The sequence below is a fragment of the Pipistrellus hanaki genome, assembly GCF_964339955.1.
Source record: "Pipistrellus hanaki genome assembly, chromosome: 1".
Classification (NCBI taxonomy): domain Eukaryota; kingdom Metazoa; phylum Chordata; class Mammalia; order Chiroptera; family Vespertilionidae; genus Pipistrellus; species Pipistrellus hanaki.
Window position 1 is genome coordinate 19,577,528 of NC_140503.1, and position 17,171 is coordinate 19,594,698.

Below are 17,171 nucleotides of genomic sequence, written 5' to 3' on the forward strand. Positions count from 1 at the left end.
GGGTTCCCTCTGCTACGTGGCAGCCCCATGACCTTGGAATGTAGCCTCCCAAAGCCTCAGTTTTCCCAGCTGCCGAATGGGGATGCTAAGAATCTCCTTCATGGGGCTGTGTAAGAAGATCCAAACAGATGCATGTGTGTGCTCTCCCAGGACAAGCATGAGGGCTGCTCCAGGGGTGGGGAGTGGGGTGGAGTTGTGCTGCCCCGCCCTGTTCCCTGCCAGCCTCTCTCTGGACTGAAGTGTCAGCAGCACTTGGTAGAAAAGGGACCTGCAGAGCAGCTCCATGCCCCTCGCCTGTGACTTCCTTTCCTGCTTCCTTGGCTGCCCAAGGCAGCACTAAATCAGGTCACCACTTGTCTTTCCTCGCAGTAGCTGTCAATGCAAGCAGCTCCTGCCCGGCTCCCAATCCAGGTCATCGCTCCCACACCCTCCCGCCCCAGCAGCCAAGGAGACAGCGGCTCAGTGCTTTTGTTCTTGAGTGCTGTTCATTAGGCCCTGGCTGTGTGCCTGACGCCGGGTCTACTCCTCTAAGGAGGAATAACAGGCACCCTTCGCGGCATGCGATACCCCAGGCTCCATCACGAGATTCTCTCTATGAGGGGGATAGGATCACTTCTCTTTTATCCGTGAGGAGGCTGAGGCTCCGAAAAGGTAAGTATCTCAATCAAGGTCACTCCGCCGGCAAGTGCAAAGCCAAGGCTGGAACCTAGATCTGTGTGACTCCAGAGCCTGTCCTTCTGATCCCCGAGGTCCTGTGATCAGAGGGCTGGAGGCAGGAGACATGAGCGGGAGCTGGGGGACCAGAGTCACTGTGGCAGTAGGTGAGGTCTGAGGGGAGAGAGGCGGGGAAAGGCCTTCAATGTGATGGAGAAGCACACACGCTCACCCAAACACATATCACACATATACAAAACCAGATATGCAACATCCAGGCACATACAACATATACACAGATACAATACACAGAGATACAAACCCAGAGATACAACATCCAGACACACACACAGATAGACAATGCATACAGATGGGCAACACAGATCTCTCTCTCTCTCTCTCTCTCTCTCTCTCTCTCTCTCTCTCTCTCTCACAGACACAGACACACACACACACACACACACACACACAAGACACACACAGAGACTCAGCTGCACACAAAAGACACACACAGACCCAGAAGTGCACACCCACGGTGACACACATCAGAGACACACAGACCCAGTGACACTCAGCCGCACATATGCACAGACTTGCTCACATGACAGCACTCAGACACCCACCCACACATCCCGGAGGGAAGGGAAGGGAAGGGAAGGAAAGCCAGGACCGCCTCATTTCCTGGCCTCCTCCTCAGAGGAGCAGGGAGAAGCCTTCCCCAGAACTGCTGAGTCAGCAGAGGGTGACAAATGAGCCTCCAGCGCAGGCTCGGGCACGGGCACTTAGCAGAACACTTAGCATTCGGAGCGCGTTCGTGGCCCTGCCAGCGCCAGCCACGGGCACGGGGAGGGGGCAGGGGGCAGGGAGCCGGCTGGCTGCCCGTCAGGGAAGGCCCTGGGGAAGAAGTGACTCACTTTGACTTTGCAAACGCTGGACTTTGCAGCCCAAGGTCACGCAGCAGGCGTTGCCAGCCTGCTTCCTGCAGAGAGGTGGGGTGGGCGCTGGCTGGTGCTAGACTAGCCAGCCTGACAGGGGCTGGACGCTCCCCACGGACAATGGAAGCTGTGAGAGAGATCTGTGTGTGCTGCCCATCTCCAAAATGCCTAGGCTGGCTCAGGGGTCTGAGTCTGGGGTGTGGAAGGAGGTGGTCCTTGGGGTCCTTCATAAACACTCTTCTCTACCCGTTAAAGCTCCCACTGGAATCTATGGAAAGGGGCCATCGAGGCACCTGGGTGGCCGTAGCTGCCTGCTGGCCTGGCTCGCCTGCCCTGTTGCCCCCGCCCCCCTCCCGATTTATTCTTCAGGGAGAAGAAGCCAGTGAGAACTTTTCAAGGCATCAGTCACAGGATTTATTCCAACAGCCTCCCACATCATGGTAGGTAACATCTTCCAAATGGGTTGCCCTTGACCATGAAAGGAGGAGCTATGAGAAATTACACCAGGACAGCCCAAGCCAGTTTGGCTCAGTGGATAGAATGTCAGCCTGTGGACTGAAGGGTCCCAGGTTTGATTCCAGTCAAGGGCACATGCCTGGTTGTGGGCTCGATCCCCAGTAGGTGGCATGCAGGAAGCAACCATTCGATGGTTCTATCTTATCATTGATGTTTCTCTCTCTCTCTCTCTCTCTCTCTCTCTCTCTCTCTCTCTCTCTCTCTCTCTCTCTCTCTCTCCTCTCTGAAATCAATTTAAAAACACACATATAAAGAACTTGCAGAAGATAAGTAGCAAAATGCTTTCAAAAAATTGACACCAGGACAACGTGTGTGAACCAGGGCTGCGGCAGGCCCTCAGCCCTACAATGGGCTTGTCCCCACCGCAGACCTTTGTCCTCACCCCATCTTTGCATTGCCATCCCTCACCCCAGTCACTTTCTCAGCGAGAGGGTCCCCTGCCGTTCTCCATACAGTAACTCTGCTGTATCTCCTCCAGAGCGTCTGGGCTTCTTTGTTTGCCTAAGATTTTTTTTTTTTGTCTGTCCACTCTCCTCCCTCCATCAAAGACCTTTTCTGTTTTGTGTGACCTTGTTTCCCCGGTACGAAGAATGGGACGTAGCAGTGCTCAGGAACATGGACTCTGTGGGTGCCCAGACGAGGGGCAGGCCTGAGGGAACACAGAGGGCAGCCTTGGGGAGACGCAGGGAGGAGTGGGATGGGGCCTGCGAGGAGCCTGTGCGTGCAGGTCTGGACGGGAACTCCGGGAAGCCACTGCACCTGGGACCAGCATGGAAGCCATTGCGCCCTCTCCACTGCTAGCTCTGTCCTGAGCTGCTTATTTACCAGATAGAAAGTGAGAAATGAGAATGAATGCCACCTCTCTCCCGAGGGCCCGAGGGCCCCTCCCAGAGGCCACTTCTCTTCCATGCCGGCTCCTCGGCACACAGGGCGTGGCAGGGGAGCCCCGAGGTGGAGAATTCCTCGCTTGAGGAGCATCTTGGAGGCGCCAGCTACGTTTCCACCCCAGGTCCTGCCAGGCCCCTGCCTCAGGGTCCTCCTAGGTGGACAGGGATTGAGCAGGGATGCGCTGCTCCAAGGCGGACCTCGGGGAACAGTGGGGAAATTGGGCAAAATAGAAACACTGCACAGTGATCATGTCCTGGCTCTGTGGCTCCGGTCACCTCTGAGCTGGAGATGCTTTTGCTTTCATTTCTCCTGTCTTCTCCATGCCCCTGGCCCCGAGTGAGTGTCCAGTAAGGTAATAATCAGGATGCTGCTTTCGAAAGCAGTTTCACTTGGGAGATTTACTCATGGAGGGTGGGAATGGGGGGCAGGAAGAGGGTAGAATACAGAAAGCTGCCAAGCCCCTTTCTCCCAGGCCCAGAAGGCCCCCCCCCCTAGGGGGGACAGCATTTCTGGCCCCACCCCCCACCCCATCTCCATGAGCTCATGAGCCCAGGCCTGTCTTGTTTTGGTGAAGAAAACAGAAAGTGAAAGCAGCCCTGGGAGGAGGTGGCCTGGGGAGCTTCCGTCTGCAGAGGGGCCCAGTGAGAAGGGGCAGCTCCTTGTCCCCAGGCCCCCAGCCTGGAGCTGTCTGCAGAGCCCTTGCTCTGTGCCCGGGGCTCCTTCCTGCTGCAGCAGCCCTGGGCAGAGGGGGTGACTGGGCAGTGAGAGCATGGCCTGTAGCCACTGTTCTCCATTCTTCTGTCCCGACTCAACCTCCCGAGTGGGTGAGAGGAGGGGAGGGACGGCCTCGCAGCCAGGATTGTCCCCACGGAGTGGGCCAGGAGCTGGAGCGGACGGCTCCTGGGTCAGGATGCTGCCTCAGCTGGGACTTTCCTCTGTGGGCTTCCAACACAGCTCCCAAGGGCGTCCTGGGAGGCCCACGGTATGGGTGCAGGTGGAGGGGAGTGACAGGAACAAGACTCTGAGATCAGCCAACCTCAAGCACTAACCACAGGGCTGTGAAAACCACGTGTGCAGTTGGCATGTCCCCGTTCATCTATTTATTTAACAACTATTTTTTTTTTTTGAGTGCCCTCTGCGTGCCAAGCACTGTTCTAGACACAGAGGACACAGCCATGGGAACAGATGAAAAAGAAAACAAAAAGCAATCCCTGCCCTTACATTCTAGAGGAGGGAAACAGTTAACAACCAAAAGGAACAGGTGAAATGGTATAGAAACGGTGGTCTATGCTATGGATGAAACTCAAGACCGGAAGGAGGGCCGTGTGAGATGGAGACAGGTTTGCATGGTAGGTAGAGGGGGCGAGGAAGGCCATGCTGAGACGTTGGCACTGATTCTGATTTGGCAAGCCTCTTTAATTCCCACAAAAGTCAAGGATGTAGGTATGATTATTGTCATCCCAACGAAGGACAGGAAATCAATCCCCAAGGATGAGTCCAAGGTCAAATGTCTGGGAAGTGGAAGAACTGAAAGTTGAGCTCGGGCTCTGTCTGTGCTGGTAACCGCCCTGTGATACTGGGCAGAGAGAGAAGGAAAAAAGTCAGCATGGAAGGGGAAAGGGAAATAAAGGGCAGATGGAGGCCTCACAATGGTGGCCATCTGTTTTCCAAACTGAAAACCAGGACACGATCTGAAAAGATTTTCCCATTGCCTGTGATGAGAGCGGCTGTCTGGGAGGGGCGGTTTGGATGCCGGCCCGAAGGGTGGGATTTCTGAGACATTCCAGTGGCTTGTGGGGCCCACGAGGCAGTCCAGGGGTAGGGCATTGCCATGGCAACCCCAGCCTGGCCTCCGGGGCCAAGAGCCTGGTGCAGGGCCACATGGCAGGGAAGCTGTGCTGGGCATGGACCCAAGACTCTGCGGGCCAAGGGAGCAGACAAGGCCTAGGAGACTGTGGAAAGGAGAGAGGGGTATGGCCTGCAGCCCAGATGCTGGGCCAATTAGGAGGGTGGGCTGGTCGGTTTCAGGAAGCCTCCTGGCAGGAGTCTGAGAGGCATGTGGGGCAGATCCCAGGCTTTCCTGTTAGACAAGACTGGGTTTGAAGCTTCCTGCTCTCTGGGCCCGAGCAAGTCTCACAGCTCCGATAAGCTTGTCCCCCATCTGGGAAGTGGGGACAATAACGCACCACATAGGATGGTTGCAAAGATGATCACATGCTGAGATACTACATGAACTGTGCTCTGCATATTGCAGACTCAATACATGACCACGGCTGTTTGCCTCCACCCTGTAGGGCATTGGGGCCATGCCAAAATGGAGAGCCGGTTGGAATGGGTAGCCCTGTGGGGCTTGGGAAACGAATGACCCAGTCAACCAGGCCAGTTATAGCTTTCCAGCCAAGTCCTGCACGTGGGCTGGGGCTCGGTCAGCAACACAAGAACAATACCCTTCCCAGGCAGCCAGGTCCCTAGTGCAAGCCCTCCCCCGCCGGCTCCCACCACTCTGCAGCCACAGTGCCCTGGTCAGCAAGCCTTTCTACCCACACTCCCCTGTGCTGGCCTCTTGGGGGCTCCAGGACCCACAGCACCCTCTAGGGAGAGACAGAGGCACGCCCACTGTTCCCGCCAATGACGCCTTCCTTCTGCCTGAGCCTTCCAACAAACTCATGGCTGCCCCACTGCTGCTTCTGGAAAGATTGTTCTTAAAACAGGGAGAGAGCCCGAAGAAACTTCAAAGGCTTGTACATCCCTGCCCGGACCCCCCACACCACCACTTCCAAGGGCTGAGCTGCACCCCTCTGACCGTGGTCCCATGGCAGAGTCAAGGACAGCTGGAACCCGTCCAGCTTTTACCAGTGACTCACCAGGTGGCCTTGAGCATCCTCTCTGGGCCTCCTTTCCTTCCTTTGTAGAGTGCAGAAGGGTTTGCATTAGATCATCTCTCTGAAGTCTCTTCATGGCATCGAAACGATTGCACTCATCGATGCTTTCACGCGTTTGTTCATTCATTCTCAGCACTACCCCTTCCTGACAGCATGTTTTCTATTTGTTTACCGTCTGTCTTACTTCCACAAGGACAGGGGCTTTGGTTTGCCGTGTTCACTACAAGCAGGTGTGACAGAGAGCAGGGGCCTGCACAGGTCCGTGTCCTGGAAGGGAACAGAAGCTCGCATGCTCAGACAGGGTGACGGAGGGAGGTTCCAGCAGAGCACCACTGTGTCTCTGAGGTTGTAGACAAGCTGAGGAGAACTAACAAAGCATGGTGTGACCCAGGGCTTACAGCAGGATAGGGGCTGGGCCTGAGAGAGCACGGCCCAGCCGAGCTGCAGGAGAGAGGACAGGATGGGAGCTGTGGCTTTTGGCAGAGAAACGCAGCCGCTGCCAACCTGTGGTCCAGCGGGGAAGCCAGTGAAGAACAGCCCCACCTCGTTCTCCTCCTGCCTCTAACTTCCTGCCGCTGTTTCCTTTGGCTGAAGCCAGCAAGGAGCCAGGGAGCAAGAGAGCGCTGTGACTCCATCCTCAGGGGCCAGGCCCTGGGGCACAGGGGGTGGCTCGGGTAGGAAGATGTGACATGTTCAGCACATGCGTAGTAGGCGTTGGCCGAGCACCTGCTTTGTGTCGGAGCTTGTGCACTGGAGACCAACACGTGACATAACATTTTACAGGGCAAGGTCTCCGCCCTCCAGGCAGCGCAGATATGCCCTGGATGGATCTTGATGAGCGAGGAGCCCCTCTTCCCTCTGCCTGGGGGTCTCCCTTCTGTGTCTTATTTGGGGGAAGCAAGTAGATCAACGGTCTGATTTGCGCAATCACACTGACCAGTGGGCATGCGGGAGGGGTGGGGCAGGCGGAGGGCCTGGGAGCTCCGGGTGATGGGAACTGGTCGGAGAGCCAGGAAGCAGCTCTCAGGAAGGTGACCTTGGGGTTGTGTTTCAGGCTCCAGGGTCTGAAGGGTTCAAATCCTACTCCTCTGCTCCTTTGCTGTGCGATCTTGGACCTGTTTCTCGAGACCCCTGCTTTCTGTCTCATCATCTAGAAAAAGGGGGGGATAATAGGACGCAGGAATTCTGTGAGATTAAACAGGAAGCTGTGCAAAGGGCTCAGCACCGTGTCTGGGCACATGGCAAACACTAGGGTTATAATTAGAGGCAAGGGCCACCCCTCAACGCCATTCCACTTCCCACCAACGAGAGCTCTCCTCCCCCTCGCAGCTCCATTTAGTCCTGAATGTTTTAGGTCATTCTATGCCTGGCTTGCTGCCAAGGCTCTGACAAAGACAGGAGTTTCTGCTCATTCATCCTAATGCAAGTTCCTGCCTTTATGATAATAGGGAAAAAATGCATGAAAGGCTGGCTGCCTGTGGAGGGGAAATCTGCTTAGAATTGAAAATCCGAGTCCTTCCTTGGCCCAGCTTTCCCCTTCCAGCGCTTTGGCAAAGGCAGCAGAAGGGGGTGGGGAAAGGCTAGGAGGAAGAGGAGGGGGACAAGGAGTGGGGAGGAAGAGCTGGCTGAGGGGACAGAGAGCCGTGGGGGGCAGGGGCGAGGCCCTGAGCCCCGGTGAATGGGTTTTGGGGTGGCTGAGGAAGCCTGCCAAAAAGGCAGAGTGAAAAGGCCAGGCCCCCTGTGGCGCTGCTCGCGGTTTCCATGACGACACCAGCTGCTGCCTGGGCCCTGTGCTCGCTGGCTCCTTCTGCGGGGGACTCGTCTGCCACCACATGGTTGCCCAGTTCGTGAGGAGGAAAATTCTGATGGGTCGTTGTGGCCTGGTGTGCCACCAGCTAATGCCATGTGTTCTAGGCACCGTGCTGTGCTTCATGGGAGGATGGGGTCCCGGGAGATGCCGTGGGAACCCCTGGAAGCACCTGCTTCATCCAGTCCAGCGTGGAGGGAGGGGCTGCCTTGGGGCCAGACAGGAGGGATGGGGATGGGACAGGTTCTCAGGCTTGTGGGCCTCTGGCGAGACCAGATGTGTCGGTTAAGGTGGCTGTGCCTACAGAGGATGGATGGAGAGTGGATGAGGTGGTGAGACAGAGAGGTAAGGGGGGGGCGATGCCATAATTCAGGACAGGAAAATGGCCTGGCCTAAGGCCCAGAGCTATAATATTTAAGAGGAAGAAGTGACTGAATCAGGTGCCGGGGTGGGAAAGGCTGATAAAGTGGGAGTCTGAGACATCTCCCAGGGCAGCAGGAAGTGGGGCTGTGCTCCCCAAGACAGAAAATAGGGCCTTGAACTACCTGAGAAGTGGAGATCCCCTGTATCATTCTTGTCTACTTTCTCCCTCACCCCAGAGCCTACCAAAGACTGGGATCGTGATGGGGCTGCCCACGTTTAATGAATGGATAAGTGACAGAGGGGAGGTGAGAGGGTGAGGGAGAAAGAGAGAGAAAGAGGTGTTCTACCCAAATACAGGCCATCCTCCTGGACCCACACCACCCAAAAAAACCCTGGCCTCTCAAGTGCAGATACACGTTGTGTCGAACTTTGTCACTTAGATGTGTGATCAGCTTTGTGATTATTGGTCATCTTAGCATCCAAATCTGGCATCACAAATTCATTGCGGTTGGATTTTGCTGTTGGAAACCAGTGGGAGAACTCATGGAATGATGTGTGGGAGCAGGTCCAGCAGAAGGCAAGCTAAACAGAGCCCTTGTCCTCATGGAGCTTACGAGGTAGTGTGGTAGACAAACAGGAGCACAAATGAGTGAGTGAGGCCAGTACATTGTGAGTGGTATAGATGAAATGAAAAAAGCCTATAATAGAGAGTGAAATGGGGAATCTAATTTAGATAGGCAGCCCGGGGAGGTCTTTCTGAGGACGTGACACTATAGCCGAGGCCTAAAGATTGAGAAGGAGCCAATGGGAACACAGATAGAATGATGTTCCAGGAAGAAGACCAGCAGCTGCCAAGGTCTTCCGGGAAGGACAGCAACCAGGGAGATGGGGCCGAGCCTGGGGTGGAAGGGCCCTGACCGTCCGTGGTGAGGAGTTGGGTTTTTATTACAAGTGCATTGTAAGGGTTATGCAGGCAAATGATATCCTGCGAGCCAGGCCCTGGCTTCCAGGTGGAAAACGAATTAGGAGAGCGGTGGAAAGCGGAATCTGGAAGGGAAGAGCCCAGTTAGGAAGTGAGAGATCAGAGCAACTTAGGCGAGTGAGGGTGGTGGCCACAAGGATGGACAAAGGTGGGTAGGAATGACCCCGGGCTGGGCGTGGGGCTGACCTGTTCATGGGATGGGGTGGGAAGGGAATGGGGCAGGTCTCCGGGACACCCAGGTTTTCGGCCCAAGGAATCCAATAAACCCGGTCATCAATGTCCAGCCACCATCAAAGGAAGACCTTGTGTTTATCGGACACGTGAGAGGCCTTCCCATGGAGCAGGATGGGCTGGGCAGTAAAAGGTGCCACTTGTGCTCATTACATAGAGACCCTGTGTGAATGGCACCTTGTCCGCAGGTGCCTGTGAGACAATGTCACAGGGCAGAGCTTGGAGAGCGGTGTTATCCACCGGTGCGGCACGGCTTTGCATTGTTCCATTCTTCCAGTGGCTGCCCTCCAATCCCAGCATCTAAAAGCACGCCAGGATCTGAGGGACAGCGCTCTGCCTTTGAAAGGCTTTCCTGCAGAAAGAGGAGCAGCTTGGTGGCCCACGAGGGCAGGACCAGAGGCTGAGAGGCACAGGGATGGAGATTCTAGCTCCACACAACAATAATAACCAGAGCTTTGTCACAGGGATGCGCCTCCCATCACTAGGAATACTCTGAGCAGAAGCTGGCGGGAGGTGCCTGGAGCTAGTCAACAAAGACACTGCATGCCGATGGCTGTGACTGCCCCCTCCTCCAGCTTCCCTGCGCCTCAGGAGGACAGCGGCTGCCTCACATGGCCTGCACAGAAACCCCTCTGCTGGCCGCCTGAGGACAGCCGCTAGGTCCCAGTGCTCTGGGCTTAACAATCTGTTTCCTCCCTGCCCAAGGCCAGGAGGAGAGCAAGCCCCAATGTGGGTGGAGCAGAGGGCCCGGTGGATGCTGTGCAGGCCTGTCCAAAGCCTCCCCGCTTTTCAGGAAAGAGCATCCTCAGGTCTGTGAGGTAGCGAAGCCAGGCATGGTCCCCCGACACTCCTCCCTCACAGGCTGGACTCCGGCAGGGACACGCCTCATGGGTGTGAGGAGGGGGTGCTCCTGACGAAGCCATCTGGGCAACCCCAGCCCCTGCCCCTCTTCCCAGCAGTGTTCACCGGAAGAGCAGCAGTGCCCCTGGATGGAGAGAACTCTACCCCTGGGAGTGCTCAGGGACAGGGGCCCCAAGGCCAAGACCGAGGCCGGTCCCAGCTGCAGGGGGCGTAGGCTCCCGGCTTCCAGAAGCTCTGAACTCTGGCAGGCGGCGCTGCTCTGCCCCAGGGCTGGTCTCAGCTGCTGCGACAGGCTCTCCAGCTGCTGGAGGAAAAGCGTTGGCCTCAATGCAACTCTGGAGAGGGAGAACCCAGCCCTGTGCGAGGCAGCCCCAGCCGCCAGGCCACTAGGCCACCAGGCCACCAACGCATCTGGGCCACCTCTGAAGACATTAGTCCTTTCTTTGCGCCTCTGACCCTCCGTTTCCCTATCTGAAAAACAGGGATATACTAATGCCTGTTTCCTGCGAGAATGGAGTAGAAGGATGGACAGGACAAACCTAGCACCGTCCTGGCACAGAGCAGGTGCTTGATAATGAGTTTCCTCCTGGAATTTTCTTTCTCCACCATGCTCTGCCCCCCCTTATCATCTATGGGAGTAGAGTTACTGGCAATGGTCGGGTGTGGGATTGGGGGTGTGGGGAGGGGTAGCTGTACTTGTAGGGAAAATGGATCCTTTTGTGCTGAAAGAGCCCAGCCTTTGCTGATAGGGCTGCAAACTTGTATTTTGTCAAAAATAATCATCATGGAGAAGGCAGGAAAGAGGGTCAGCTGCTGAACGTGGGCCTACCAGAGAGGGCCCAGCCTTTCCTGTGGGTGCCATGGACAGCGTGGGCCACCCTTGGCTGTGGCCCCACCCTGGGGGTGGGGGTAGGAAGGGACCCTGGGCTTGGGGATAGCAGATTAGCCTCCAGACTTCCATGATTGGATTGGAGGCCCAGCTGAGAGCTGGGGGCCACCCTGCGGGGGTGGGGGGGGGGCAGGGGCTGGAGGTCTCTAGCTCTTCCAGCCAGCTGACCCTGTTATTTTTAGCTCTGGAATGTTCCTCTCAAGCCCCCCTTCAGTTCTGTTTATCTTGCTTTTGTGTCGCTGTTCCTCTCCAGGAAATTCTGCAGCAGGAGTGGAATAAACCAGGGGAGGGAGAGGAGATTAGAAGTGCCAGAAAGAATAGGAGAAGTTGGCTGGGGTGGGCTGGGGGGAGAGTGGGAACTGTTCTCGTCTCCCGCCCTACTCCCACCCCCACCCCCAGAGGCTCCCTGTCCTTCTTTCTGCCTTTCCTGGGGTTGGGGCCACCAGGTTATCCCCTCCTCCCTCTCCACCACCATGGAGAAGACCTCCATTGTGCTTGTCAACTCAGGCCTGGGGTGACTTCATCCTCTCCCCTCTCATTCTGTGACCTCAGGTGAGGTCATATCTAGGATTGGGTGGGCAGGGAGGGTCAGCCCTCAGCCCCACTCTGGACATACTTCCGGTCCCTTGAAAATGAACAACTGAACAGTGGCCCTGGGGACAAAGGGTTGGTGTGACGTCCGGTTGGCTGACTCAGCCCCCCTCAGCCTCAGTTTTTTCTGTATAAAATGGGAATGCCAGCCCCTCTCTGGAGGGAGCTGCTGGTAGGACCGCATGCAAAGCGCAGAGAAAGCACTATTGACACGTGGCAGCTGTCCAGTAAATGTCAGCCAGTGTCATCAAGTCTGATGGGTCAGCCACATCCCACGGGTGCTTGTGGGGTCCTGATGGGGCAGGGGTCTCCTGGAGTCATTTTAGAAGCAGGTGGAGAAACCCTCACCCCTTCCCACAGTCTCCCCAAGTCACCCTCTGGCAGCTGAAGGGCGTGTCGCTTACCGGATTCTCTCTCTCTCCCTCCCTAAGCAGGGGTGCTGGTCTGCACTGATGCGGGGGAGAGGGGGGAGCGGGGGGGAGTGAGGGGGCAAGACCAACCCGAGGAGGGGGATTTCCAGATGAGACGCCTCTTGCCGGCCCCAATCCCTCAGGGCCAGGGGAGGAGAGGGGGCAGCAGCTGGAGGGGGGCGGCGTGGTGAGGGGAAGGGAGTACATTCCAGAAGCTTGCTGGGGTGATTTCCTTCGAGTCCTCTCCTCTGTGCATTCTTATAGGAAAAAGCCCATGGGCTCCCAGGAGGCCCCGGGACGCAGACCGAGATGCCTAGTGGTCAGCGTGGAGCCTTGCGTGTCCTGGGGCGGAAGGAGGGTAAGAGCTGCGGTCAGTGAGTCAGTCAATAAACCAAGGGCTGTGCTCCAGGTCTAGTTGGAAAACTCTGTGTGGAGGGGGAGGGGTGGGCGCGCCCAGGCCAGTCTTGGTGGAAGGCAAGGGAGGGAGAGCCATTGGAGAGAGCCAGGGTTCCCCGGGCGGACGTGGGACTGACATCACGTAGAGGTGGCGCAGAGGCAGCAGCTGCCGTATCATGGAAGGCACTGACCTTTAGAGCCGGAGACAGAAATAGCTCAGAGGACAGACCTGCTGGGGGAGATGTCAGGCTGGGCAGGGCAGGCCCCAGCAGGAGGAAGGGAAGACGGCCATATGGGGCATTTCGCGTGCTTTCTCCCTCTCACATCCCCCCTCCAGGAGAAAACTGAGGCCCAGAGAGGCGTAGCCAAGCCCGTTAACGGGCAGAGTTGGGATGGAGCCAAGCCTGGCTGGTCTGACAGCCCTCACCACCCCATGGCCAGCGGCACCCCTCCCCATGCCCGGGTACTGGGGCCATCACGGGATGGGGTGAGGTTCTCAGCTGAACCTGTCCTCTTGGCTGCTCGGATGTCGGGGAGGAGGAAGACCTCTCATTGAGTCCTGGAGGCCTAGCAAGGTGAAGCTCAACTACTTCTGTTTATCAAGTGGCCTGGAGCCCCTGCACCTCTCTTCCTCGCTCAGGGAAAGAGGGAGGGTCAGCCGTCTGCTACCTCCCCCAAGTTGTGCTGGGCTCAGGGCTGGGCAGAGCCCCCCCGAGACCCCTCCCTGGAGGCAGTGGCAAGGACAAGCTTTCGGAAAAGGCCCTAGCAAAAGCTGAGGCCTGGGAAGACGAGAATAACAGGCTCAAAATAACCAGATGACTGGCTGGCTGGCTCCCTCCTCCCTCCCCTCCAACAGCTTCCCAGCCTGCAGCTCCCAGCTGTTTCTGCTTATCTGAAGCCAGGGGGGCTGGTTGCCTGGTTACCGGTGCTTCTGATGAGCAGTTGGGTCCTTCTGGGGCAGGCAAAGCTTCGGCATCCCAGCCAGTGGGGCGTGGCATGCCCGGTCCCCCGGAATAAGCCCCTGGAAAGGTAGCACAGGAGGAGTTGGGGGGGGGGGAGGGGGGGGCGGCCTGAGGAATGCTCACAAAAAGGACTTCCCTTGCCAGGAATTGGCTCTAGGGGTGTTTTGGAGCCAGAGAATCTGGGCCCTGCCACTGGCTGGCTGTGTGACTGGTCAATTAACCTCTCTGAGCCTGTCTCTCTATTTAGGAAGAAGGAAAACCATTTCCTGCCTCAAAGAGCAGTGTACGAGGAAATGTGGTCATCAGATGAACACTGGGAGCACAGTTAGGTGCTCGATGAGTTTAATCCCTGCCAGTCAGGCCCCTTTGGACCCTGCTGGCCCGGAGGCAGGCCGCTGGGGAGCCACAGAGGAGGTGGCACCTCCTGCCTCCTTGCTCCAGAAGGAGGCCTTGCCACACCTGCCTGGTGCCCCCAGTGCTCAGCTGGGGCTGGGAAGGGGGCCCAGGGATGGGGTAGGGAGGAGTGGACAGGAGAGCAGGCACGGGGAGTGGGCAAACAGCCCAGCCGTGTGCATGGCCCCAGATGGCCCGTCACAAGCCCTGGCCACAGGAGGGCGTGTTCTGATCTCCTTGGCCCAGGGGTCCCCAAAGGACCTTCTTCGCTTGAAAGGCAGACCTGGGCTGTGAGCCGGATGGGAGAAACCCGAGTCCACTGCCACGAGGGCCTTTCCCAGGCTTACCTCTCAGCTCTCCAGCCCCCCTTCCCCCCCCCACCCCTCACCCCCCACCCCGGAGCCAGGCCCAGGGAGCAGGCAGTGGGTCTGGATGAGAAGCAGCAAATGGCGAAAGGGCCCCAGTGACCCTGGGAGGTGTGAGTGGCCATCACAGACCCTCTTCTTGATCCTCTTGACTTAAGGACAGAGGAGAAAAGGGACCGTGGGAGGGGCAGGGAGGGGACACCATTGCACCAGGACCTTTCTCTTGAATGGAGCATGAGATCAGCCTGTGAGTGTGGGCAGCAGAGAGGGGAGCCCATGAATAATGCGGAGAGAAGCACGGGCAGCTAGACGTTGGTTACTGTTTCATCAAAGCCGGGAAGTGGTCTTGAATACAAATGGAGGAGGGACTGGAGGCGGGAGCACAAAGGGAAAGCTTGGTCCCACCTTCGGGGCTCCAGGCAGAAGCTCTGTTGGGCCAGGTCCCGTCTTCCACCTCCTGTGGCATCCACCACAGAACAGGCCCAATTGCTGGGCCTTGCCCCAGGCCGGCCCTCCAGCTGACTAGGGCAGTAGGAGGCAGTGCCCACCTGTGAGTACCTTCCCAGAGGTGCCATCGCCAGCAAGGAGGGTGGGAGAAGAGAAGGCTGAGAGGTGAACTTTCTGGGGAAGCAGGGAGAGCTTCCAGCGTTGGGGTGGTGCACTTCGGCAGCTTGGCTTTGGGGTAGTCTAAAGGAGGGGGGTTGCTTGAGAGTCGAGAGAAGGAGGCAGCTGTCATCAGGAGGAATCCAGAGGCGGTCTGGGTGGAAAAGGGGGCAGGCAACGGGTCTCCTCCTGCCCAGAGCCATCTTGCCCCAGGAGGTCTCAGAGGTGTACCTTTGACTTTTTCCCTGAGTTCAGTGGGAATCTATGGAGGGTTTTAACAGCACGGGGACAAGATCAGAGCTGAGTGAGCTGTCCACTCGGTTGCTGGGTGGAGATGGCAGGATGGCAGGAAATCTGAAAACGTAGATGATGCTATTGTCACGTGAGAGCAACACAGCGTTTGCTCTCTATTCGCGTCTGCTTCCAGACTTAGTGGTCCTGTCTCTTGGGAAAGAGGGAATGCAGGGGTGAGTTAAGGAACCGGCAGAGCAGTGCAGTGTGGGGCTGGGGGGGGGGGAGGGAGCGGGGACACAGAGGCCTGGGCAGCAGCTGAGGGTGGGAGCCGTGTGCACAAGGTAAGGGTGATCCTCTGGGTGACTGGCTCAGTGGGGGTCAGGGAGAGAAGCATCAAAGGAGACCCCTGGTTTCTGGCCTGGGGGACGGGTGCTGGGTGGATGGTGCTGGCTGTCACCCGGAAGAGAAGCACTGAGGTATTGGAGCAGGGGTGGGAGTGGGGGTGATGGTGGAAGGAAGATACTGTTTCTGAGATCCCTGGGAGACAACGATTTGCCTTTGGAAATCAGGTCAGAAGCTGGAGGCTGGCCTTGCTGCTGTGATGGGCACTGTGAGGTCAGACCGGCCATAGGAAGAAGGGGCCAGCGAGGCTCCATGAGTCCTTCCAGCCCTGCCTGGGGCTGAGGCAATTCTGTCACCTGGCACAGCCTCTGCCCAGGAGGGGCCCCGCTGCCTCTGCTTCCCGATGTCTGAAGCCCAGGGCCCTGAGGGCTTCTTTCTCTGTGTCTGAGCCCCGCCCTGAAGCAGCCCCATGAGGTGCTTTCCCGAGGGCAACCCCACAGGAAAAAGGCTCCCCCCCCCCCCCCACACACACACACCTGCTCTACCAGAGAAAAGCCCCAGGGGGCCCGGGTCCCTGGCTGCCCCAGGGCTGCCCGGGGTGTCGCCTTGGGTGATGGGGTGGAGCACCTGTTTCTCCAGAGGAGTGTTTACTGCTCTCTGTTGCCTCCCAGCCCCCAGAGGCCCCTCCACTCTCCTGTGGGCCCCAGCGCCATACGATGACACCACACAAAGCCTTTCCCACAATCACAGCCCCAAACCACACGTGTGCGAAATAATCCAATCCAGGAGCAATAGCAGCCCTGAAAGGAAACGCGTTCACCTGAGACTGAAGTGTGTGAGGGCAGGCTGTTTGGAAAGGCCCAGAGCAGTGGAGAGTTGGAGAGGAGGCTCAGGGCTGGCAGGAGACAGAGGGGTGGGGGTTCTGGAGGTCGTGAAGACAGGTGAGTGTCAAGTCAAGTGGGAAATAGAGAAATACGGATCAAAGGAGTCTCTACAGCAAGCATGTCAAACTCAAAGGCTAACACGGGCCAAATAAACAAGGTCTAATTTTCTGTGGGCCACAAAAAAAAAAAAAAAAACACCCAAAAGCTTCAATTTTCCTAGAAACGTAGGTTTATTTCGATAGAGACATGCTGAATACAAAGGGCTGAAATAAACGAGTCATCGTTAACATAAAATAATAGAACATTTCAATAAAAATTAATTTTTCTTGAACATTAACTTACCAGACACTGAATAACTGCACAAATTAATAAGCGTAATGCACATAAACCTATTTTTCTTGTTCTCTGAAGGTGAAATATTTCCTGTTGTGCACACACCAAACAAGTCAGTCCAAGACTAATGACGTGGCAATCTGCTGCTAAAATATTCACTGCTAGTATTAGTGGAGAGAAATGGTGCGCTTGCGCGTAAAGCGTGTAAGGGAAGAGAATGTAACACGATTATAGTAATTGGTCATTAGTGAATGTTATAGTTTGTTATTAATAATTAGGTGTAACAGAAGTTGTAAAAATTAAGTTCTGAAATTTTTTTAAAAAAATATGTTTTATTGATTTTTTACAGAAAGGAAGGGGGAGGGATAGAAAGTCAGAAACATTGATGAGAGAGAAACATCGATCAGCCGCTTCTTGCACACCCCCTACTGGGGATGTGCCCGCAACCAAGGTACATGCCCTTGACCGGAATCGAACCTGGGACCCTTGAGTCCGCAGGCCGACGCTCTATCCACTGAGCCAAACCGGTTTCGGCAAGTTATGAAAATTTTATTAAAATGTTTCTTACATACCGCTATATTGGCTGGGCCACAAAAATATTCATTGTGGGCCACCTGTGGCCCAGCGACCATGAGTTTGACATGGTTGCT

The 17,171-nt window shown here is 56.5% G+C and overlaps 1 long non-coding RNA gene across 1 annotated transcript in view; it reads left to right on the forward strand.

The window, feature by feature from the left end:
* The first annotated feature begins 439 nt into the window (after positions 1-439).
* The window catches only part of LOC311626501, a 29,246-nt gene continuing 12,514 nt past the window's right edge, over positions 440-17,171 (forward strand). Inside the window, exons 1-4 of the long non-coding RNA XR_014795701.1 lie at positions 440-651; positions 1,959-2,029; positions 12,274-12,367; positions 12,743-12,980. This is a non-coding gene — a long non-coding RNA (uncharacterized lncRNA). The remainder of the gene's footprint in view (positions 652-1,958; positions 2,030-12,273; positions 12,368-12,742; positions 12,981-17,171) is intronic.